Source organism: Bison bison, unplaced genomic scaffold (assembly GCF_000754665.1).
Source record: "Bison bison bison isolate TAMUID 2011002044 unplaced genomic scaffold, Bison_UMD1.0 scf7180017864292, whole genome shotgun sequence".
Classification (NCBI taxonomy): Eukaryota; Metazoa; Chordata; class Mammalia; order Artiodactyla; family Bovidae; genus Bison; species Bison bison.
The window spans coordinates 513,812-537,216 of record NW_011494864.1 but is presented as its reverse complement, the minus strand read 5'-3'; the positions used below and the strand labels follow the sequence as shown (position 1 = coordinate 537,216).

At 35.7% G+C, this 23,405-nt stretch overlaps 1 long non-coding RNA gene across 1 annotated transcript in view; it reads left to right on the top strand.

Moving 5' to 3' along the window:
- The window catches only part of LOC104996403, a 738,430-nt gene that overhangs the window by 328,092 nt on the left and 386,933 nt on the right, over window positions 1–23,405 (top strand). The gene's annotated exons all lie outside the window — the stretch shown is intronic.

Below are 23,405 nucleotides of genomic sequence, written 5' to 3'. Positions count from 1 at the left end.
CATGGACTGCAGCCCACCAGGCTCCTCCGTCCATGGGATTTTCCAGGCAAGAGTGCTGGAGTGGATTGCCATTAACTTGTCCATGTTTTCAGGAAGCAATAGAATTCAATTTTATATTTTAAATTAATGCTTCCTGAAAACATGGAGAAGGCAATGGCACCCCATTCCAGCACTCTTGCTTGGAAAATCCCATGGACGGAGGAGCCTGGTGGGCTGCAGTCCATGGGGTCGCAAAGAGTCGGACACGACTGAAGCGACTTAGCAGCAGCAGCAGCAGCAGTATCCTGAAAACACAGTAGAGTAATACATGGCTGCGTGTTAATATAATTTCAAATAATTGGTACAAACTTCACACAGAGTTGAAGTACCTGAGGGTGACAGTAGTGGCTTACACTTCTCTATATGTCCCTGCAACACCTAGCACAGAGTTACATTATCATAGGTTTTTAATAAATACTCAATTAGGCCAAATGCATTAAGAAAGTAAGGAAGGGTGAATGGATTCATCTATTATAACTCCTTTTTACCTCTCCAAGACAGAATGGATTTTATTTAATGCTATGGGTTTGACTGCATAAAATACACCAGTTTATATGCTCCCTAACTAATTTAAAATAATTAATGTTAAATCCAAAACTATCTTTAAAGCAGTTAAGAGTACTGTTATCTTAAGTCTTTGAACTATGATGTTAATAATTTGGATTTGTGCTTTCCTTGTAGCTCAGTCAGTAAAGAATCTGCCTCCAGTGCAGGATACCTGGGTTCAATCCCTGGGTTGGGAAGATTCCCTGGGGAAGGAAATGGAAATCTATTCCAATATTCTTGCCTGGAGAATCTCATGGACAGAGGAGCCTGGTGGGCTGCAGTCCATGGGCTCGCAAAGAGTCAGGCACAACTGAGCGACTAACACTTAAAAATAGGGAAATATTTTTTCTTTCCCATGTAAGATTTTTCAATTTGATGCATCACTAATGAGCGTAACTGCTGTCCCTGCCTATTTTGTTTCTCAGTCATATATATATATACATACATACATACATACATACATACATACATACACACACATACATACATACATACACATAAACATGAAGATCATAGCGGTCCGTCCCAAAGAAAATGAACCCTGAATATTCATTGGAAAGACTGATGCTGAAGCTAAAACTCAAATACTTGGGCCACCTCATGTGAAGAGCTGACTCATTTTAAAAGACCCTGATACTGGGAAAGAGTGAGGACAGGAGGAGGGGAAGGGGGTAACAGAGGATAAGATGGTTGGATGGCATCATCAACTCGATGGACATGAGTCTGAGTGAACTCTTGGAGCTTTGGTGATGGATAGGGAAACCTGGCATGCTGCAGTCCATGGGATCGCAGAGTTGGACATCACCGAGCAACTGAACCACAACAAAATGTATATACTATTTTCTATAAATATATTGTATGTGGTATGCCTAAGTATGTTTTGAAACTAAATATATCAAACCGGAAATTAATTCTGTTAATGACAGATACTCATTATACTGTGAATATCTAGGAAAAGTATACAAAGGTAATAATTTCTTAAAAATCTAGCTTTAGAGGGAAAAGAAGAAAAGAAATTATTTTATTTCACTTATGAAAAGTAGCCAAATCTACTTTAGTTATCGTACAAATCAACAATATTATACAAATTGGAAATTAACAGAATAAATCATCTAATCAGTGTTTATTATCCCTTATTTGGTATTATACTACTAGTTCTGATAGTAGTTTACTGGTAGCTTTATTAAGCCTTCTCCTTAATAATGCTAAAATTTTAATATAAAATTATCAATTATTGATTTAAATAAAATATACAGTAACCAAAATGACCACACAATTTTAAAATAGTGTGGGTTTTTCTCAGATGATACCTATTTTTCTAAGTTTCAATAAGGAACAATGATTATTCAAAGTTGCACAAGAAGACTTTTACTTATTCCTTCTTGTCTTCCTAAGTATATTACATTATATTTTATGAACTAAATAATTTACATGCAAAATTTGTTTGTACATAGTTCAACCTTCTAAATATTTTTATTTAAATATTTTTTTCATTTCATTAAAATTAATTCAACATAATTTTAAGATAAAAACATATATAGTATATGAATCCATAGATATATATAGATATTATTATAAACATGGAATTAGATCATTTTGGCCACCAATGGATAGATAATTTTGTGAGGTGCTGTGTTTTTTTTTAATTAATTTATTTATTTTAATTGGAGGCTAATTACTTTACAATATTGTAGTAGTTTTTGCCATACATTGACATGAATCAGCCATGGATGTACATGTGTTCCTCATCCCGAACCCCCACCCACCTCCCTCCCCATCCCATCCTTCATGGTCATCGCAGTGCTCCAGCCCTGAGTGCCCTGTCTCATGCATTAAACCTGGATTGGTGGTCTATTTCACGTATGGTAATATATATGTTTCAATGCTGTTCTCTCAAATCATCCTACCCTCGCCTTCTCCCACAGAGTCCAAAAGTCTGTTCTTTACATCTGTGTCTCTTTTGCTGTCTGGCATATAGGGTCATTGTTACCATCTTTCTAAGTTCCATATATAACTGGAGGCGATTAAACAGAGTGAAGTAAGTCAGAAAGAAAAACACCAATACAGTATATTAACACATATGTATGGAAGTTAGAAAGAGGTGCTGTGTTTTGAGGGTCATGGTGAGAAGTTACTGGGTAGTTGAAGGAACAGATGAAGTTCTAAAAGCAATAGCAGAAGTATAGGACGACAGACTTGGACTACTTCGTGTGATGCAACTTGAAGATGACATTTAATGATACCATGTAGTTTATGGAAACCTACTTTAGAAAGTACTCAGTAGTATAGAAGTTTTTAAGGGATTTATGTCTAAAGCTGAAGCTTTTGAAACCTGCTGTTTCCTTTTTTTCATATTTCATAAACTATTTCTTAAGAAATTATTTTTGCGTGAGTAATATATTGTCCAAGGATAGTTTCTACAGTAAAATAAAATTTGTCATTCTTTTCCTGGCAAATGAATATTAATTTATCTTCATTTTGGCAATGTTAAATTTTAACATGACTTGGTAGCTATTACTATTGATTAAATTAAACATCAATTAATTTAATGTTTCTATAAATCTTTAAGTGTGTTGAAGGTTCTTAGTATTTTATTGCAAAGATTATGAATGTTGACTACTAAAATAGACCAAGAAAGTGAAATCCCCTAAATGAATATTTAATGAGTATAAATTAAAATGATACACTGACTTTGCTTTTTTCAAACAAATTAAAACTAATTAAAAATATTAGCTCAAAAGATACTTGAAAGAGTAAGGTTTGTAGAGAAAACTATTTCAAAATCTGGATAAGAGTAACATTGGGGAAAGAAATATTATTTCATGGAACTCTATGAAATCAGAGGAAAAAATGGTGCATTTTGTAGAACTGAGCCCAAACATATATATTTTTACTGATTCATTTATAATAGGTGCTCAAATATGTATTTTTACTGATTCATTTATAATAGGTGTTTAGAATGAGGAGTGTAGATTTATCTTTGTTATCATTGCTTTGCCACTGGCAACAGGATGATGATATTTCATGTTAATTTGGGACCCTGGCCCTATTATTTGGCACTCTAATTACTTGGCTTAGTGCTTAATGTAGCCTTAAGGACAACAGAACTAGGAATGACAGTATGTCAGAAGTTGAAATTATTGAAACTCTATGAAAAATGATAAGAGCTGTTTCAGTTTGCAGAAAGAAGGTGAAATATTGGGTATCTTGTTTGAAGGATATTGTTCCCTAATGTTGAAAGGAAACTTCTGCTTGACTTCCTGTAAGTAAAGTTGCTTGACTAGCCATGTAAGTGGAACTTTGCTATCTGTCACCATCTTCAGTGATTTTGGGAGCCCACGAAAATAAAGACTGTCACTGTATCCATTTTTTCCTCATCTATTTGCCTTGAAGTGATGGGACTGGTTGCCATGATCTTAGTTTTCTGAATGTTGAACTTTAACCCAACTTTTTCACTCTCCTCTTTCACTTTCATCAAGAGGCTCTTTAGTTCTTCTTCACTTTCTGCCATAAGAGTGGTGTCATCTGCATATCTGAGGTTATTGATATTTCTCCCAGCAATCTTGAATCCAGTTTGTCCTTCTTCCAGCCCAGCATTTCTCATGATGTACTCTGCACATAAGTTAAATAAGCAGGTTGACAATATACAGCCTTGACGTACTCCTTTTCCTATTTGGAACCAGTCTGTTGTTCCATGTCCAGTTCTAACTGTTGCTTCCTGACCTGCATATACGTTTCTCAAGAGGCAGGTCAGGTGGTCTGGTATTCCCATCTCTTTCAGAATTTTCCACAGTTCATTGTGATCTACACAGTCAAAGCTTTGGCATAGTCAATAAAGTAGAAGTAGATGTTTTTCTGATATCCTCTTGCCTTTTTGATGATCCCATGGATGTTGGCAATTTGATCTCTGGTTCCTCTGCCTTTTTAAAATCCAGCTGGAATATCTGGAAGTTCTTGGTTCATGTACTGTTGAAGCCTGGCTTGGAGAATTTTGACCATTACTTTGCTAGTGTGAGATGAGTGCAACTGTGCGGTAGTTTGAACATTCTTTGCCACTGCCTTTCTTGGGATTGAAATGAAAACTGGCCTTTTCCAGTCCTGTGGCCACTGCTGAGTTTTCCAATGTTGCTGGCATATTAAGTGCAGCACTTTCACAGCATTGTCTTTTGTTATTTGAAATAGCTCAACTGGAATTCCATCACCTCCTCTAGCTGTGTTCATAGAGATGCTTCCTAAGGCACACTTGACTTCACAATCCACAATGTCTGGCTCTAGGTGAGTGAGCACAACCTCGTCATTGTCTGGATCATGAAGATCTTTTTTGCACAGTTTTTCTGTGTATTCTTGCCACCTCTTCTTAATATAATATTGTTTGCTGCCTAACTGAATGAGGTAGGCTGTCAAATAATAATAAAATCTCATTCATACAGTAAGTAGCTATTGAGTGCCTGCTGTATTCTAAACTCTGCTTTTGACATTAGTAATATAAAGATGAATACTGTGCATTACTGAATTTGAATTTCAGTGGGGAAACTAATTGCATAAACAGATTATAAAAGTGTATTTTGTGTGTGTGTGTATGTGTGTTTGGTATGAATACATAGTGCAAAAGGAGAGCAGATACTTAGTGTCTAACTTTGGATAAAGGAAAGTAGAAGTAATTTGTTAGTTTTGAATCATAGGACTTCTCGTTTGGTAATATACAGCTAATAGCAACTTGAATTTATTAGTTGTTTTAAAGATAAAGCAGAATAATGGAATACTTTTAGAATATGTAGAATAAAAAAATAGAAATTATCATTCTCTTTTTTCTCTAATTTGTCCTCCTAATGTAAAATTCAGTCTTGATAAAGACTTCTGCTTTTGGTTTTTAAATTATAATCCATGTATATTAACACTGATCCTCTTCCCTCATTATGAAGGCTAGAGGATGAAATTTAATTAAACTGCTTCCTTCATTCAATAGTAGAATCTTGTCAGTTTAATTGACACTTGGGCAAAGCAATATTGACCTGATAAAATCAAATCTATTTCTAACTCCAGCAATTAAAGCTCCCATCTTCTTTTAATGAAAGGACATAAGACCACTCTCAACTGCACATAAAATCAATGGCAAACATTAATAAATGAATTGGCATCCATTTTGTTGGATCGCATTTGTTTAACATTCTAATGTACTAATACATAAGTGTATGGACTCCACTGTAGAATACTCATTCTCCATACTCAGCTCCAAATACTCATTCTCTCTCTCTCTCTCTCTCTCTCTCGTGCACATACACACACACACCTGAAATGCTATTAAATTTCATAGAATCACAAGTCCCATATTCTAAAATGTATATTTGCATCTTCAGCAGGAACTCCAGGAAGTCCTTAAGAAGTGCACTTCGGTACAACTGAAAAGCACTCTCCTCTTAGAGCAAGGATTCATATGTGGTTGTTTTTATCCTAAATTCTAGCATTTTTAATATCTAAAGCATGGGACCAGTCCTACATGGACACAAATTGGACCAACAGCATGGATATATACACAAGAGCATTATTTCTTGTTTACTTAATCTGTCAAACACAAATTTAAACATTCACTTTGTTGTTTTCTAGCTATTTGGTCTTTGGAAAGTTCTTTAATCTCTCTGACCTTCAGTTTTCTTAACTAAGAGTTATTATAGGATTTAGAAACTTAATGCATATAATGTTGTTTAGGACAGTGCAGTAAACCAGAATAAAAAACTATTTTAGTTAAATAAAGGTACATAGAAGATAATATCTGGGGCTGAAAAGTAGAACCAAAAAGTCATAGAATCTATAAAAACAAAGCCAGGACTAAGCAAATGAAAACCTGCCAAAATATTTTGACCATTTTTAAGGATCACGATCAGTTTAATGAGACTGTTTTCACGGTGGTTGAATATTATTAAAGTAGGACTTTGAAAAGATGTTGAACAAATAACTATCATTATTCCCTGCATTGTTTGCCTGAAAAGATGTCCTCCAACAGTGAATTTATTTCTTGTATTTTATGTAAAGAAGAAAGAGGTCATAGTATCTTTAATGTGAAAACCAAAAAATTTTGTTTTATAGTGTGCATCCTCAATGGGGAATCATTGAGTTAACACATGTCAAATATATTTTCAAACAAATATATTGTTAGATCTGTTGATTTATCCTTATGGAAAAAGTATATAGATAAAAAAGGTTTTACTATAGATGGGTAATTCCTTTTAAAGTATTGGTCTTATGCTTGTCTGATTCCTTTTAAAGCATGTGTTTATACAGGCCAAGTCATTTAGTTTTACTTTCATGTAACCTGGATAGAATTTAAGGGAAAATTCTGTTGTGAAAAGGATGCTGATCTCCAATGACCCTAAAATCAGAGTAGAGTCATGCTGTGCAAAATCAATCTCTTGATGTAAGCATTTGGCTGGTTTATGCTGAAGAGTGGGATCACAGCAATTACAGGCTTGTATTTCCTGGCAGAGAGACAAGCAAGGATAGATTTCCTCTGTTTTATGTTTGTGTTAATTTAACCTGTCAAAGTTAATCATCCTGTTGAAGAGCTGAAGCACCGCAATGTTGAGCACCGGTGAGCTGCCTAGTACTGTCCTCTTATTTCCATTTCTGCTGGAGACTTCCTGAGTGTCCTGTAAACCATTTGTCTCTTTCACTTTACTTTTTTTTAATGGAATAATTAATAATTGTCTTCTGTCTTAATGTATGATATGTTTGATCACTGTAATAATTTTTAATAATATAAAACCTGAAGTTTTTTCTGTTTCCTGATTTTTTTTTTTTTTAATTATGAGGGAAAAGAAAAACAGGCTATGGATACAAAAGTTACTTGCTAAACAATGTATTTAACAGAGTTGATATGTTTGTTGATTGATATTCAACATAAAACTGCTAACAGAGGGCAGTTTTTCTTTTAAGCATACATATTTGCAAAGAAGGAAAGATGCTTCACTGTGTATATGGGTCAGGGAAGGCCGTTCTTAAACCATTTCACTTTCCTCACAGTAAGAGTCGGGGTTGGAGTCTGCCTTTATGTCCTGCTGCTGCTGCTGCTGCTGCTAAGTCGCTTCAGTCATGTCCGACTCTGTGCGACCCCACAGACGACAGCCCACCAGGCTCCTCTGTCCCTGGGATTCTCCAGGCAAGAACACTGGAGTGGGTTGCCATTTCCTTCTCCAATGAATGAAAGGGAAAAGGGAAAGTGACACGACTCTTAGCGACCCCATGGACTGCAGCCTACTAGACTCCTCCGTCCATGGGATTTTCCAGGCAAGAGTACTGCAGTGGGTGCCAGTGCATTAACAAAGATGTTGACTGACCTTCCATTGGACGTATTCCGTTTGGTACTGAAGCCTATCAGTCTGTGTGGGAGACAGCACTACTTGAAATATAAACACATCTATGATATGAATGTAGATTTCTCAGGGAAGTGATATAAGCCACTCCTATGGGAGGATTGTTTTTCATGAATATAAATATTTTATAGAGCAAAGCAACTCTATAAGAATTAGATATAAAATAAGGAAATATATTATCCAAGACTTCATTTTGTAAGTGATAATATTTAATTATCTAAATTGGTTAGTTGCTATGCCTTTCTTCCTACATATCCAGATATTTATCTGTCAAAAAATGCAAAGGAAAAGGAAGACTTTATAAATAGATGTTTCAATGTTATAAACCAGCATAGAACTGCTTAAGGTTGATCTGAATCTTTCTCAATCTCTTTATTTACATGCCAGTCCTTTACTTTAGCCCTCTACAATAATTCTACCCCTGTACTTGCAGGCCTCCAAATGACCTATCCTTATTTTTATATTATGACTTGAAATATGTTTATTTAGTAATACATATATGGAAGTAGTGTTAATAACACTATTTTAACAGTAAGAGTGTTCCAAAAAAAAAAAAATTCCCAAATTAATCTATAAAGTTCTTCTATGTAAGTATATCTCTTCTCATTTTGCTATGATTCTGAAAAAATTTTGTCTGTCAAATAATTTTTCAACATCTTCTTACCAAGGGATTATCAGTCTGAGCCTATCTGTAAGTCAGTGTCCTTGATCCATCTCCTGCCTTCTTCCTTATATCACAGTTAGTACTCTAAATGTATGGGTTTTTCTCTTGAGTATAAATATAAGTTTACATAAGACCTTTACCCACAGCTGTCATCTTAAATTTTGGAACATTGATTTTTTATGTTAATAGGAATTTGTGATTTATCATGGAGATATAATGGGGATTTAGGAGCAGAAATTCACTCCCAGAATTTCTAGTATTATGTCTATAAGCTATTTTGTATTTTTTAAAAAAGAATGCTAAATTCAGATTCAATATGAAAGGTGATGCCATATAACTTTTATGGCTCTCTTCTAGGCAATGTATCATACAAATTATCTCTGTGAGACAGGGACTCTGCACAGAGTGCATTTTTCTATTCATTATGATAGCAGTGATCCAAATAAAGCTTTTGTGTATCATTAAGATGACAGTCAGTGTTATGTTACCAAGTATGTTACCAGCATACTTTTCTAGAATGTAAGCTCCCTAAGGCAAGCAATCATGTTTGTCTTCTTCACCATTACATCTTCAGTAGGTAGAACTATGTATGTAACATGATAAATATTTGCTACAAGACTGGGTTAAAGAGTGCATGAAGTGTTAGAATTTACCTGGTACAATTTCCATTTCTAAAATGACTTATCAATAAGAAAAATCATTTTATGTTACAATAAAAATATGTATCTTATAATAAAATTAATTTCATTAGACTCTTGAATTCTGAACTGGAAGCACTTAAGTAATTGCTCAAGTTAAATAAAACATTAATGGAAAAATACATTTTCTATTTGTTTTAAATATTTGGTAAAAACATTGGTAAACAAAATAGTAGACTTAAATCAGTATTATGTTAAAGTTTTCATTCTAAAAAAATTTAGTGTTACTTTTCATTTGTTACAAAACATTATAAACACATAATTTGTGGAGTGGGAAAATACATTAACATATTAATTCACTTTTAAGTAATGCTTTAATGCAGTATTCAGTTCAGTTCAGTTGCTCAGTCGTGTCTAACTCTTTGCAACCCCGTGAACCGCAGCACGCCAGGCCTCCCTGTCTATCACGAACTCCCGGAGTTTACCAAAACGCATGCCCATTGAGTCGCTGATGCCATCCAACCATCTCATCCTCTATTGTCCCATTCTCTTCCTGCCCTTAATCTTTCCCAGCATCAGGGTCTTTTCAAATAGTCAGCTCTTTGCATCAGATGGCCAAAGTATTGGAGTTTCAGCTTCAACATCAGTGCTTCCAATGAACACCCAGGACTGATTTCCTTTAGGATGGACTGGCTGGACCTCCTTGCAGTCCAAGGGACTCTCAAGAGTCTTCTCCAACACCACAGTTCAAAAGCATAAATTCTTTGGCTCTCAACTTTGTTTATAGTCTCAACTCTCACATCCATACATGAGTACTGGAAAAACCATAGCCTAGACTAGACGGATCTTTGTTGGCAAAGTAATATCTCTGCTTTTTAATATATTGTCTAGGTCGGTCATAACTTTCCTTCCAAGCAGCAAGTGTCTTTTAATTTCATGGCTGCAATCACCATCTGCAGTGATTTTGGAGCCCAGAAAAATAAAGTCAGCCGCTGTTTCCACCGTTTCCTCATCTATCTGCCATGAAGTGATGGGACCGGATGCCATGATCTTAGTTTTCTGAATGTTGAGCTTTAAGCCAACTTTTCCACTCTCTTCTTTCACTTTCATCAAGAGGCTCTTTAGTTCCTCTTCACTTTCTGCCATAAGGGTGGTGTCATCTGCATATCTGAGGTTATTGATATTTCTCCCAACAATCTTGATTCCAGCTTATGCCTCTTCCAGTCCAGCGTTTCTCATGATGTACTCTGCATAGAAGTTAAATAAGCAGGGTGACAATATACAGCCCTGACATACTCCTTTTCCTATTTGGAACCAGTCTATTTTTCCCTGTCCAATTCCAACTGTTGCTTCCTGACCTGCATATACGTTTCTCAAGGGGCAGGTCAGGTGGTCTGGTATTCCCATCTGTTTCAAAATTTTCCACAGTGTATTGTGATCCACACAGTCAAAGGCTTTGGCATAGTCAATAAAGCAGAAATAGATGTTTTTCTGGAACTCTCTTGCTTTTTCGATGATCCAGTGAATGTGGGCAATTTGATCTCTGGTTCCTCTGCCTTTTCTAAAGCCAGCTTGAACATCTGGAAGTTTACGGTTCATGTACTGCTGAGGCCTGGCTTGCAAAATTTTGAGCATTACTTTACTAGCATGTGAGATGAGTGCAATTGTGCAGTAGTTTGAGCATTCTTTGGCATTGCCTTTCTTTGGGATTGGAATGAAAACTGACCTTTTCCAGTCCTGTGGTCGCTGCTGAGTTTTCCAAATTTGCTGACATAGTGAGTGCATCACTTTCACAGCATCATAAGGGTCAGTTATTATTATTAATGCAATATAGACTCAAAATAATAACTTACACTTGTTTTGGTTACCTAATTTGGGTTAACAACCTGAAAACTTTTAGCAGGCTGAAACAGCATATATTTATTACCACAGTTATGAGAGTTTTTAGTTTCTCATGAAGTTGTCTAGGTGTTGGCTGGAACTGCAGTCCAGAGTCTTGACGTAAGTGGAAGGTTCACCTTCATGATGACTCACTCACATATCTGTCCGCAAGTGACCTCTGGTCCTTGTGGACTGTTTTTAGGAGGACTCCAGGACCTTTTCTTAGGCTTGCGTTAGTGTCCAAATGATGCTGCAGCATTTTTCCTCTAAGTAAGTGCTGCAAGCGAGAAGAACAATAAATAACTCAGTGTCTTTTATAACCTACACTGAGAAGTCACATACTCAACCATTTCTCCCACATGTTGTTGTTAGAAGCAAGTTATTAAGTAACAGTTAACATTCAAATAGAGGAGGGTTGAGGTCCACTCAATATAGGTACATCAAAGATTCTGTGATCATATTTTAAAATAACACAAAATATATAGTACTTATGTTACTGTCCATCCTCCAAGGTATATACATGAAAATTTACTTAATTCTCACTTCAACTTTATATTGTAGGTGTTATTATTAATCCATTAGTACATAAGAAACTGAGGCACAGAGAACCTAACTGCATTTCCCAAGATCACAAAACTAAATTTCTGTGTCACAGTTCAAGCTAGGATTAATTGTTTCTGGAACGTATGCTTTAAACACCCACCTCTATAATTGTATTTGGCATAATCACAAGCAGTGATTTTACTTTTTAAACTGTAAATCACAATTCATTGATTTGTTAACTTACTTTGAAATTTTGTCATTAAGAACTTGTATAAAAATAGCTAGTGCAAACTTCTCCTTTAATTTCCAAGAAATGCTATTTTTATTTAATTATATTTCACCTACATTAATTTGATTTCAATAATGTCTTTCCTCTATTTCAGATATTTTATATTATGTAACAAAGGTGAAGTGCACACAGTCTTATAAATTAATCTGTACTATGTGACTTAACATTTAAGAATGTATTGATGTCATTCAAATAAAGCAGACACATACCATTTCAATGTGACTGCTGAAAGAAATGGTTCCAATAATTACTAAGTTGTGATATATTCAGTAATGCAAATATTTATTTTTCAAAATAAATTAGTTAAAATTCAAATTAATATTAGCAGAAATATATCCCAGTATATCTTTTACAGGGATTACATCCTTATTATTGATTTTTTAAGAGGAAGTAATTTACAACAACATTTGAAGAATGTTGTCTGTGTAAGATTTCCTGTTGGATTCAAATTAGGAAATTTACATTGAGAAAGTTGAGTATGTGTTAAATTTCCAAAGGAGACATTGAAAGCATATCTCAGTGGTTTTAAATTTTCACAATAAAAACAGAAATGATTGCCATGAGCATGCCTTTGCCTTTATAGCTAAGAATATTCTAGAAAGAAAGAAAAGTGACTCGGGAGGTAAGAGGAACTAGTGAGTCCTGTAATTCTGAGGGAGGTGTTTCTAGATAGACTGAGGGAAAATCTGAGATGCAGCACTTAAACACTGATTTCTTTTTTGAATCTTGTGAAGGCTATCACCTATTTGATTTTATCCTCCAAACTGATTCATGTGCATTAACATTGAGAGAAAAGAAGAAAACAGTTAATTTTCTTTACCACCTTGTAGATGATTCTCAACACAAAATGCTAGTTCACTTAAAAGTTGAAGGTCATTGAATGCAAGACCTGTTTCCTTACTGTATTCCAAATGAATAGGAGTCAGATTTATTTGTACAGAACTATTTTTCTTGGGAAATGAAAATTATTGATTTATACTTCTTCCTGGTGTTTTTCTCTCTCCTGCTGCCTGCTTAAGTGAGAGTAGATGTGAATGAGAAAAGAAATTCTGCCTTTTCATAGCTAAGATGTCACACACCTGCGGTACAGAAAAATAAATCATTTTCAAACTTCCCTATCTTCTCTGGCTTAATATTTGATTTTGATACTTTGTTTGAGGAAATTTAATGTAGTTGAAAGTAAAAGTGAAAATTGCTCAGTCTGTCCAACTCTTCGTGACCCATGAACTGTACAGTCCATGGAAATCTCCAGCCCAAAATACTGAAGTGGGTAGTCTTCACCTTCTCCAGGGGATCTTCCTGACCCAGGAATTGAACCCAGATCTTCCACAATGCAGGTGGATTATTTACCAGCTGAGTCACAAGGGAAGCCCAAGAATACTGGAATGTGTAGCCTATCCCTTCTCCAGGGGATCATCTTGACCCAGGAATTGAACCAGGGTCTCCTGCATTGCAGGCGGATTCTTTATCAACTGAGCTATCAGGGAAGTCCCTAAAGTAATTGAGGCATTTCTAATTTGTTCTCTGTGTTATTTCATTCATTGTAATTCATAAATACAATTGAATTTGAAAAATAACCATGCGTTATTAAAAATCTAATTTTACTTACGTTGTATGATGTTCTGAATAGTCAAATCACCTTCAAAGCATAAAAGTATACAACTATTTATTACTTTTGTTGTTTTTTTCATTGGTATAAAATATACTTTGGTTCTTGGGAACTTTGGGGGAAGAGAAAGTTTCTATCTTTCAGAATCCTTCCTCTGTAACTATATTTACAACCAGTCACATAAACTTTTTTATTATTACATTTAACCTAATTGAAATACAATAAAATAAAAAAATGTACTTTCTTAGTAACACTGACCACATTTCAGCTCCTCAAATAGCCTATGTGGCTAGTAGCTACCATATTCGACAAACGTTTCCATCATCATAGAAAATTCTATTGGACTTCTATCCGATACATGTGAATGCCTTTGGAGAATAAATCAAATAGTTGATAACCTTCACTAGATCCAAACAGAAATCAGTGTAGAAGCCTCTTTCGCTATTTTCACCATTTACATGTGAAGTCTTAATAATTTAGAGACAGTAATTCTAGCTTTCTTATTAATTATCATACTTATTTTGAACTGTTTTTCTCTATTGTTAAAACACATATCTAGTTTGAGTTTATAATCTTGCAATGACAAACATTAATCTCAAAATCTTATATTTTTTTCCGATTTATCTGAAATATTTGTCAAAGTTCTTATATGTTGAATGACTTTGTTCTTTTTAATAGAGGAGAGAATTTTGAATTACTAGGTGTTGAATTTAGAAGGTATGATTTGTTTTGCTCATTTCTTAATTCTTTAGCTTAATTCTTATAGAATCTGTCTATAATAAAGTAAATGGGCAGAGACACTAAGATTCTGTATTGTTTTTGCAAATTTTTGAAGAAGCCCTATTTAAGTAAAACAAATCACAAGCTTATGCAGTTTAGGAAACTGTAAACACTTACCTCATAGCAAACATTCAATTAATAATTAGTCTCTGTTGAATTAATTGATTCTAATATTTTTGAAGAGAAAAATAATTGTGATTTACTTTTTTATGATCTCATACTCTTGATGCAGGTGGAACTACTCATCTAGAGGTTAGTGTATAAATAAAAACTACTGTACAGGCTTCCCTTGTGGCTTCCCTGGTGGCTCAGACAGTAAATAATCTGCCTGTAATGCAGGAGACCTGGGTTTGATCCCTGGGTCAGGAAGATCCCATGGAGAAGGGAATGGCTACCCACTCTAGTATTCTTGCTGGAGAATTACAGTCCATGGTTCGCAGAGTCAGAAATGACTGAGCAACTAACTCATATACACATATATAGTACATTTTAATAGGCATATACAGTGTGTGTATGTGTGTGAGAGAGTATTGTAATGCCAGGTCACCACTTTATATTGTGTGACCTGACAAAAATTATTTATGTGTTCAAATCCTATTTTGCAAATAAGTAAAAGGAGAAATTACCGTTGTTCAAGTAACATGAAAAAATGCCTTCAAAACACTCAGCACAGTGTCAGAAATACTCAAAAAATTATTATTCATCATTAATAGTAATAATAATATAACAGTCACAAAGTATAGTATATTTTTATGAATATTTTGTAACATGGAAGTACAAACTATGTAGACATCCAGTGTTTTATATATTTTTAAGACAAACTTGGAAATGTTTGGAAATGAATAAATGTATAACTATATTTATGTATATGCCATAGTTATAAAATATTTTTAATGTATTATAAATGGAATAAATGATTAAGAAGAGTATCCTCATGAAATTCTATTTATTTTCATACACTAGCAGAAAAACCAGGTTTGTTGACAACTAACAACTCAAGAAGCACATCTTTCATTTTTATGCTTTTAACTCTTTTTTGTACTTGTCTTTCTTCTCTAAATATATATGCACATCTTAAATTAACCATTATTCTTGGGCAGAGGAGGGCTTCCCTGATAGCTCAGTTGATAGAGAATCTGCCTGGAGTGCAGGAGACCCCAGTTCGATTCCTGGGTTGATCCCCTGGAGAAGGAATATACTCCCCACTCCAGTAATCTTGGGCTTCCCTTGTGGCTCAGCTGGTAAAGACTCCACCTGCAATGCGGGAGACCTGGGTTCGATCCCTGGGTTGGAAAGATGCCTCAAGAAGGGAAAGGCTACCCACTCCAGTGTTCTGCCTGGAGAATTCTATGGACTGTATAGACCATGGGGTCACAAAGAGTCGAATATGACTGAATGACTTTCACACTTCACTTGGACAGAGGAGCCTGGCAGGCTACAATCCATGGGGTCACAAATAGATATGACTGAGCACACACACTTCATGTGGTTAAAACACTATGTGTTTTACTTACATTTTGCGTACATAGATTATGTGTTTATATTTAATCTCTCTGTCTATGCCATGCTTAGTACAGTGTTTGTTCATCTAACATGGCTAACAAAAATTTTTGAATGAGTAAACTCTGAGAATATTGCAGTGATTAATTATTGCTTCATAATAAACCAGTCCTAAACTAAGTAACTTAAAGCAACGACCTTTTATTATTGTTTATGTGTTTATTAATAAGCTGGATTCCTTATGCAGCCATGGGTAGCTCTGAATTGGGTGGGTAGCTTTGCTGCTCTTGGTTGGCCTAACATTACTTGGGCCTTCATTGGATCAACTAACCTTACCCAGTTTTGACCACTTATTCCTCATCACCCAGCAGTCTAGCATGTGCTTACCTTCATGGTGGCTGAGCAGGGTGTTAAAAGAAGGAAAACATCTTGTGGTTTAGGCTCAGAACCTTAAGTGCATACATATACTTGTTCTGTGCTCTATTTGACTAGAAAAAGAAGAAAATTACAAGGTTCATTAACTTAATAGAAGATGAAGCACAGTCACATTGAAAGGTCATAGATACAGAAAGTGAAATAATTGAAACCATTTTTGTAAATAATCTGCCACAGGCTAGTCTACTTTATTCTTTTCTGGCCTGTTCTTGCCCCAGGAAGCTGGCATTATGAATTCCATAAAAAGAATTCTGTGACTCACTGGATTTCCTGTTGTCTTCACAGGCGAGGTACCCCCAGGAAAAACGGCAAGGAGAGTGAATTTGTGGGTATCAATTTTTCTACTGTTGTCTCTATTGAGCTGCTGTGGATTGGCTTTGTTCCTCTACCAAGGAGCACTAATGCTTTAGTGCTCACTTAAAAGTGTATATCTTCTCTCTGGAGTCTGCTAATTGCTTTATCTACTTGCCCTTCAAGACTTTGAGTGCAAAAGGCTCTCTGGCTCCCAAATTTTGCCAGTCTTTGGATTCTTTCTCACTTTGCCTACTTCTTGATTCTCTTACAAACAAAACAAAAAAATGAAAAAGCTGATCACACCTTCCTAAATACTCCATGATTTAACTTTCATCAGTTATCTCATTGAGTATGTTGTTCGTTTCCCGCTGAAATCCTCACACAGGTACAATGCTTATTTTGTTTCAAACTTTAACTTTTATATTCAGTTGAGGTATCTTTACTTTAAGAAATTAACACACAGTAAAAAAAAAAAAACTACATATGCCCAGATGTTTTCATGTATTTACATTTCATGAGCCTTGAAATCATAAAAGCACATAGCAAAACATTTATGTATCTGAATAAACAGATGCTTAATGATAAAATAATAAAAAGTACTTAAAATTATAGGTCATCCATTTGAATCTTGCCTAGTGTCTGCATCTTTCCAGAAACAATTAAAAATATATTTATATATATTTTTAAATTTTAATAGCATATATTTACTTTTCACAGTCCTAGAGAATGGGAACTCTAAAATCAGTTTGCCAGCATGATTGAGTTCTGGTGAAAGTTTTATTCCTGACTTGTAGATGACTGCCTTCTTGTATTCTAGCAGGTAGAGAGAGCTCTGGTGCCTCTTCCTCTTCTTGTAAAGGCACTAATTACATCAGGAGGGCTCCACTCTTATGATCTCATCCAAACTTAATTACTTCAATTTGAAATAATTCAATTGTATAGCTCCAAGTCCCAGATCAACTACTTGTTTGTGGCTTTCTTTTATCTGTGATATGGGACTTACATTATACGGTTATGATGAGAATTAGGCATGCATGCATGCTAAGTTGCTTCAGTTGTGTCCAACTCTTTGCAACTCTATAAACTGTAGCCCTCCAGACTCCTCTGTCCATAGGATTCCCCAGACAAGAATACTGGAATGGGTTGCCATCCCCTCCTTCAGGGGATCTTCCTAATCCATGGATTGAATCCACGTGTCTTATGTCTCCTGCATTGGCATGTGGGTTCTTTACCGCTAGTGCAATCTGAGAAGCCCCAAGGAGAATTATATGTAATATTAAATATAAATTGCTTGAAGAATGTCTGAGAAATTTTAGCTGCTTAATAAATTTTATCTATTAGTATACCGATAGCAGTAGCATTCGGAGAAGGCAATGGCACCCCACTCCAGTATTCTTGCCTGGAAAATCCCATGGATGGAGGAGCCTGGTAGGCTGCAGTCTGAGGGGTCGCTAAGAGTCGGACAGGACTGAGTGACTTCACTTTCACTTTTCTCTTTCATGTATTAGAGAAGGAAATGGCAACCCACTCCAGTATTCTTGCCTGGAGAATCCTAGAGATGGGGGAGCCTGGTGGGCTGCCATCTATGGGGTTGCACAGAATCGGACATGACTGAAGCAACTTAGAAGCAGCAGCAGTAGCATTAATTGTAGAATAAAAACCCTGGTTAAGAAATGTGTGAGTATGGACACATTTATACACATGTATAATCTTCATAATATTAGTTTTAGGACTATGATTCTATCAAGTTTTATGACATAAATTAATCATTCTACTTTTATAAAATATTTTAGACATTTCTAATATCTTCCTATAAAGAAACAGCACTATAATCAAAATATTTGCACATAAATATTTTGTAATTAAGATTATTACTAAAAAAGGAGACCCACAGAATTGTAATTATTAGAACAAATTACACAAACTTAAAAAATATCTTACATATATATTCCTATTGCTGTCCAGTTTCATTTGACTGCTTAAACCATTATGACTCAAGTATGAAGGGCCTCATTTACTACAGCAACATACATGTCATCATTTTATAAGTGTTTACTAATCTTATAGATGGAATAACATGCTTTATATTATTCTTTGTGTTATGGGGAGATCTTTTATATTAGATGCAGCCCCTATACCCTATGAGAAGTTTAATTTTTTAAATATTTTAAGCCAGACATTTTTCCATATACTTGTTAACCAGTAGTATTTTCTTCTACTCTGAAATAACCACTTCTGTCATTTGACTCTTTATGTACTGCACCCATCAGTGAAGGCAATGGCACCCCACTCCAGTACTCTTGCCTGGAAAGTCCTATGGACGGAGGAGCCTGGTAGGCTGCAGTCCATGGGATCGTGAGGAGTCGGACACGACTGAGCAATTTCACTTTCACTTTTCAGTTTCATGCACTGGAGAAGGAAATGGCAACCCACTCCAATGTTCTTGCCTGGAGAATCCCAGGGTGGGGGGAGCCTGATGGCCTGCCGTCTATGGGGTCACACAGAGTCGGGCACGACTGAAGTGACTTAGCAGCAGCAGCAGCAGTACTGAACCCATAGTGTTTGAATACTAATACTCCAGCTTCATATTATTTATCACCTCTCAAGGTCTATATTTTATATAGCCATTTCCTGGACTTTGGTGCTAGATTTAACCTCTTCAGGGCATGCACTTACAGCATTGAGGCTCACTCTGCTAGTAATGTTCCTTGTAGAAGTATTGCTCACTGTAATTACCACATTGCTCTGTAAAGACCAGTGACAGCCTGTGGTTTTATCTCTTGAATTGTGCTGACACGGTTGTTTTCTTTCTGGGACATTGTGTTTGTAGTTCATGACAAGAGAAGACATGTTTCCTTTTTTTACTGTCTCATTTCTGATAGGAAAATAGTATTTTGCTATTTGCAGTACAGAGCTATATTTATAATGCCTCCAGGCATAGTGGAAGGACTGATGTATAACTAAAGGGAAGTTTGGCTTTTTTGATTCCAATTTTAAATATAGGTCTCTGAAAACCAGTATGTATCACAGGTAAAAAATTATATGTTAAAAAAATAAAGCAACATTAGGAACTGTGATGTATACATGGCTGAAAGTTGACTAGTTTTCTTTACTGATGTATTTATAAAACCAAGAAAGGGTTTATAAAATGTCTCTGGATCACTGTAACAGAATGCAGTCAGGTAAATCCATAAATGATTTATAAGGAAGGGAAGTAAAAATTATTGAGGTCAGGTTTTCATGGAGACAGATGTGAACTTTAGCATGGATTCAAATGAGTGATATTTCATGTAAGCTGTTTATATATAAGGACATAAAAAAACCTTTGTGTTCAGACTCAGGAATCTGGGTGACTTCAATATTAACTCAGATTGTCCCTCCATATACTGACAGTGGTTTCCTTTGCAGAACAAGAATCTATTGTTATTAAATGAAAATATTTAGGGGGGTTAAAGGTGTCGCTCAATATGATATGTATTATGTGCTCACTGTGTATTAGCACTAGCCAAGGCTTTCAAATACAATTTCAATTACTACCCTGTGTATTACATGTGTGATACAGTAATGAAGATGATGTAGGGAATTAAATAATATAAAAACAGTGAATATGGAAATCAGTACATCCTATTCTAAAATCCTTTTTTTCCACTATGACACATTTTCTAGAAAGTGAGATACGTCATAGAAATCTGAGATATCTTTATAATACACTATTTTAAAATCTTATGTTCTTGAGGGCAAATAAAGAGATGAGAATAATGAAGATGCAATACTAAATACCTCATATGCCAACCAATTAGAATAAATAAATTTAAAAAATAAAATTTCAATATATACTTCATGTATCTTACTTTCATTAATTTTCAAAAGAGCCATTATCACAGAAGCAATGTTATGCACACTTTATAAGATTATATCTTACCACCCATGATCATCCTAGCTAATAAATATCTCTGCCAAAGTCAAGACATATGGCTTATTTACACATGACCATAATTATTATAATTCTACATAGTGATCTGTATTAAATAAAATTACTCAAGTGTACATAAAAGACATATCACAGGCCAAAAAGCATATCACACATGTAACACAGTTCAGTTGTTCAGTCCTGTCCTGACTCTTTGCAACCCCATGGACTGCAGCATGCCAGGCTTCCCGTCTGTCACTCCTGGAGCTTGCTCAAAACCATGTCACTCTAGCCAGTGATGCCATCCAATCATCTCATCCTCTGTCATCCCCTTCTCCTCCTGCCCTCAATCTTTCCCAGCATCAGGGCCTTTTCCAATGAGTCAGCTCTTCACATCAAATGCCAAATTATTGGAGCTTCAGATTCATCATCAGTGCATCTAATGTATATTCAGGACTGATTTCCTTTAGGATGGACTGGTTTGGTCTCCTTGAAGTCCAAGGGACTCTCAAGAGTGTTCTCCAACACCACAATTCAAAAGCATCAATTATTTGGGGCTCAGCTTTCTTTATGGTCCAACTCTCACATGCATACGTGACTGCTGGAAAAACTATAGCTTCGAATAGATAGACTTTGTTGACAAAGTGATGTCTCTGCTTTTTAATATGCTATCTAGGTGGTCATAGCATTCCTTCCAAGGATCAAGTGCTTTTAATTTCATGGCTGCAGTCACCACATGCAATGATTTTGGAGCCCAAAAGGGTAGTCTGTCACTGATTCCATTGTTTCCCCATCTGTGTTTGGGGATACGTTTCCCTCTCACAGCCGTGCAGTGATGGGACTGGATGCCATGATCTTAGTTTTTTGACCTTGAATTTTAAATCAGCTTTTGCACTCCCCTATTTCATTTTTATCAAGAGGCTCTGTAGTTCCTCTTCAATTTCTACCATGAGGGTGGTGCTATCTGCATATCTGAAGTTATGGATATTTGTCCTGGCGATTTTGATTCCAGCTTGTGCTTCATCCAGCCCAGCATTTCACATGATGTACTCTGCATATAAGTTAAATAAGCAGGCTGACAATATACAGCCTTGACATACCCCTTTCCTGATTTGAAATCAGTCTGTTGTTCTATGTCCAGTTCTAAACTGTTGCTTCTTGACCTGCATACACATTTCTCAGGAGGCAGGTCAGGTGGTCTGGTATTCCCATCTCTTTAAGAATTTTCCATAGTGTGGTGATCCACACTGTCAAAGGTTTTGGCATAGTGAATACAGCAGAAGTAGATGTTTTTCTGGAACTCTCTTGCTTTTTTGATGATCCAGAAGATGTTGACATTTGATCTCTGGTTCCTCTGGCTTTTCTAAATCCACCTTGAACATCTGGAAGTTCACAGTTTACATACTGCTGAAGCCTGGCTTGGAGAATTTTGAGCATTACTTTGCTAGCATGTGAAATGACTGCTATTGTGTGGTACTTTGAATATTCTTTGGCATTGCCTTTCTTTGGGATTGGAATGAAAACTGACCTTTTCCAGTCCTGTGCCTGACAGTTCTGTGACATCACCCATGTCATTTTCATTATATTCTTGGGGTTAATGAGGTCCTGATAATATAATGTACTTCTCCCTGCTCCCTTGCAATTTGGATAGCCCCACATACTTTCTCACATTTTTTAAAGGAAAAATCAGAGCTTTAGGTACAATGACAATTGAGAAAAAACAATATAGTGAAGAATCCAGGAGATTAAATATCACTCTTAAAACACATGTCACTAAATTCTATATTCTTACCACTCCCACATTTCAGCAGTTGTGTGTCTTGTTACTTCAGTATTTTCTCTTAATGCTTTTTAACATAGTTGCATTTAATTTTTCTGTTAAATTAACTGCCTCCTGCTTTGCGTGCTTCACCAAAGTCTGTCTAAATTAGGAGTGGAAGATTCACATAAATACATGTGTGTCTCAGCTAGTGAATCTCAGTTTGCTGATTGGCTGAGACACATTCTGGCTCTCATTAGAAACCTAGATTGCTGGAAATGTTTCGTTCTTTATGTACCAGAGGAAAAACAGTTGGAGCTTGCTATGCTGCACTGCATTCTAAGGCAGGCTAATCAATCTAATTCCGTCTAAATCTATTTACCCTGTCCAAGAGATCTGCTAATAAGGAATGCCAGTGACTTCTAGTTCTTGACACTGCTCTCCAAAAGTGTGTTAGTGAACCAATTTAAAGGGACATGCTTGACATTTGCAAATGAGTTTAACTTGCTTGTTGGGGAAGCTTTGTATTGTACTGAACTGATAGGGTTGTCAATTAAACCATTCCTTAATGTGAGGTTTATATATATATATATATATATATATATATATATATATATATATATAATGACCTTTAATGCTTTCATTAATTATTTTATAAATATTGTTCCTTCTGAGCATTATTTTCATGAATTCTTATTTATCCTGATCAAGGCAGCTAGACATTACCTTGGAGAATGCATTCCCCAGTGCTTTTTCCTTGTTTCATCTCTAGATCTAACACAATGATTTTATTGGCTTTGGTCTTTAGTAAGATGTTGTAATTTTTTGTTTTCTTTTTTGTTGTTGTTCAGTCATTCAGTATATCCTGACTCTCTGTGACCCCATGGACTGCAGCATGCCAGGCTTCCCTGTCCTTCACAGTCTCCAAGAGTATGTTCAAACTCATGTCCATTGAGTCAGCGATGCCATCCAACCACCTCATCCTCTGTCCTCCTGTTCTCCTCCTATCTTCAGTCTTTCCCAGCATTAGGATCTTTTCTAATGAGTCAGCTCTTTGCATCAGATAGCCAAAGTATTGGAGCTGAAGCTTTAGCACCTTCCAATAAATAATCAGGGTTGATTTCCTTTAGGATTGACTGGTTTGATCCTGT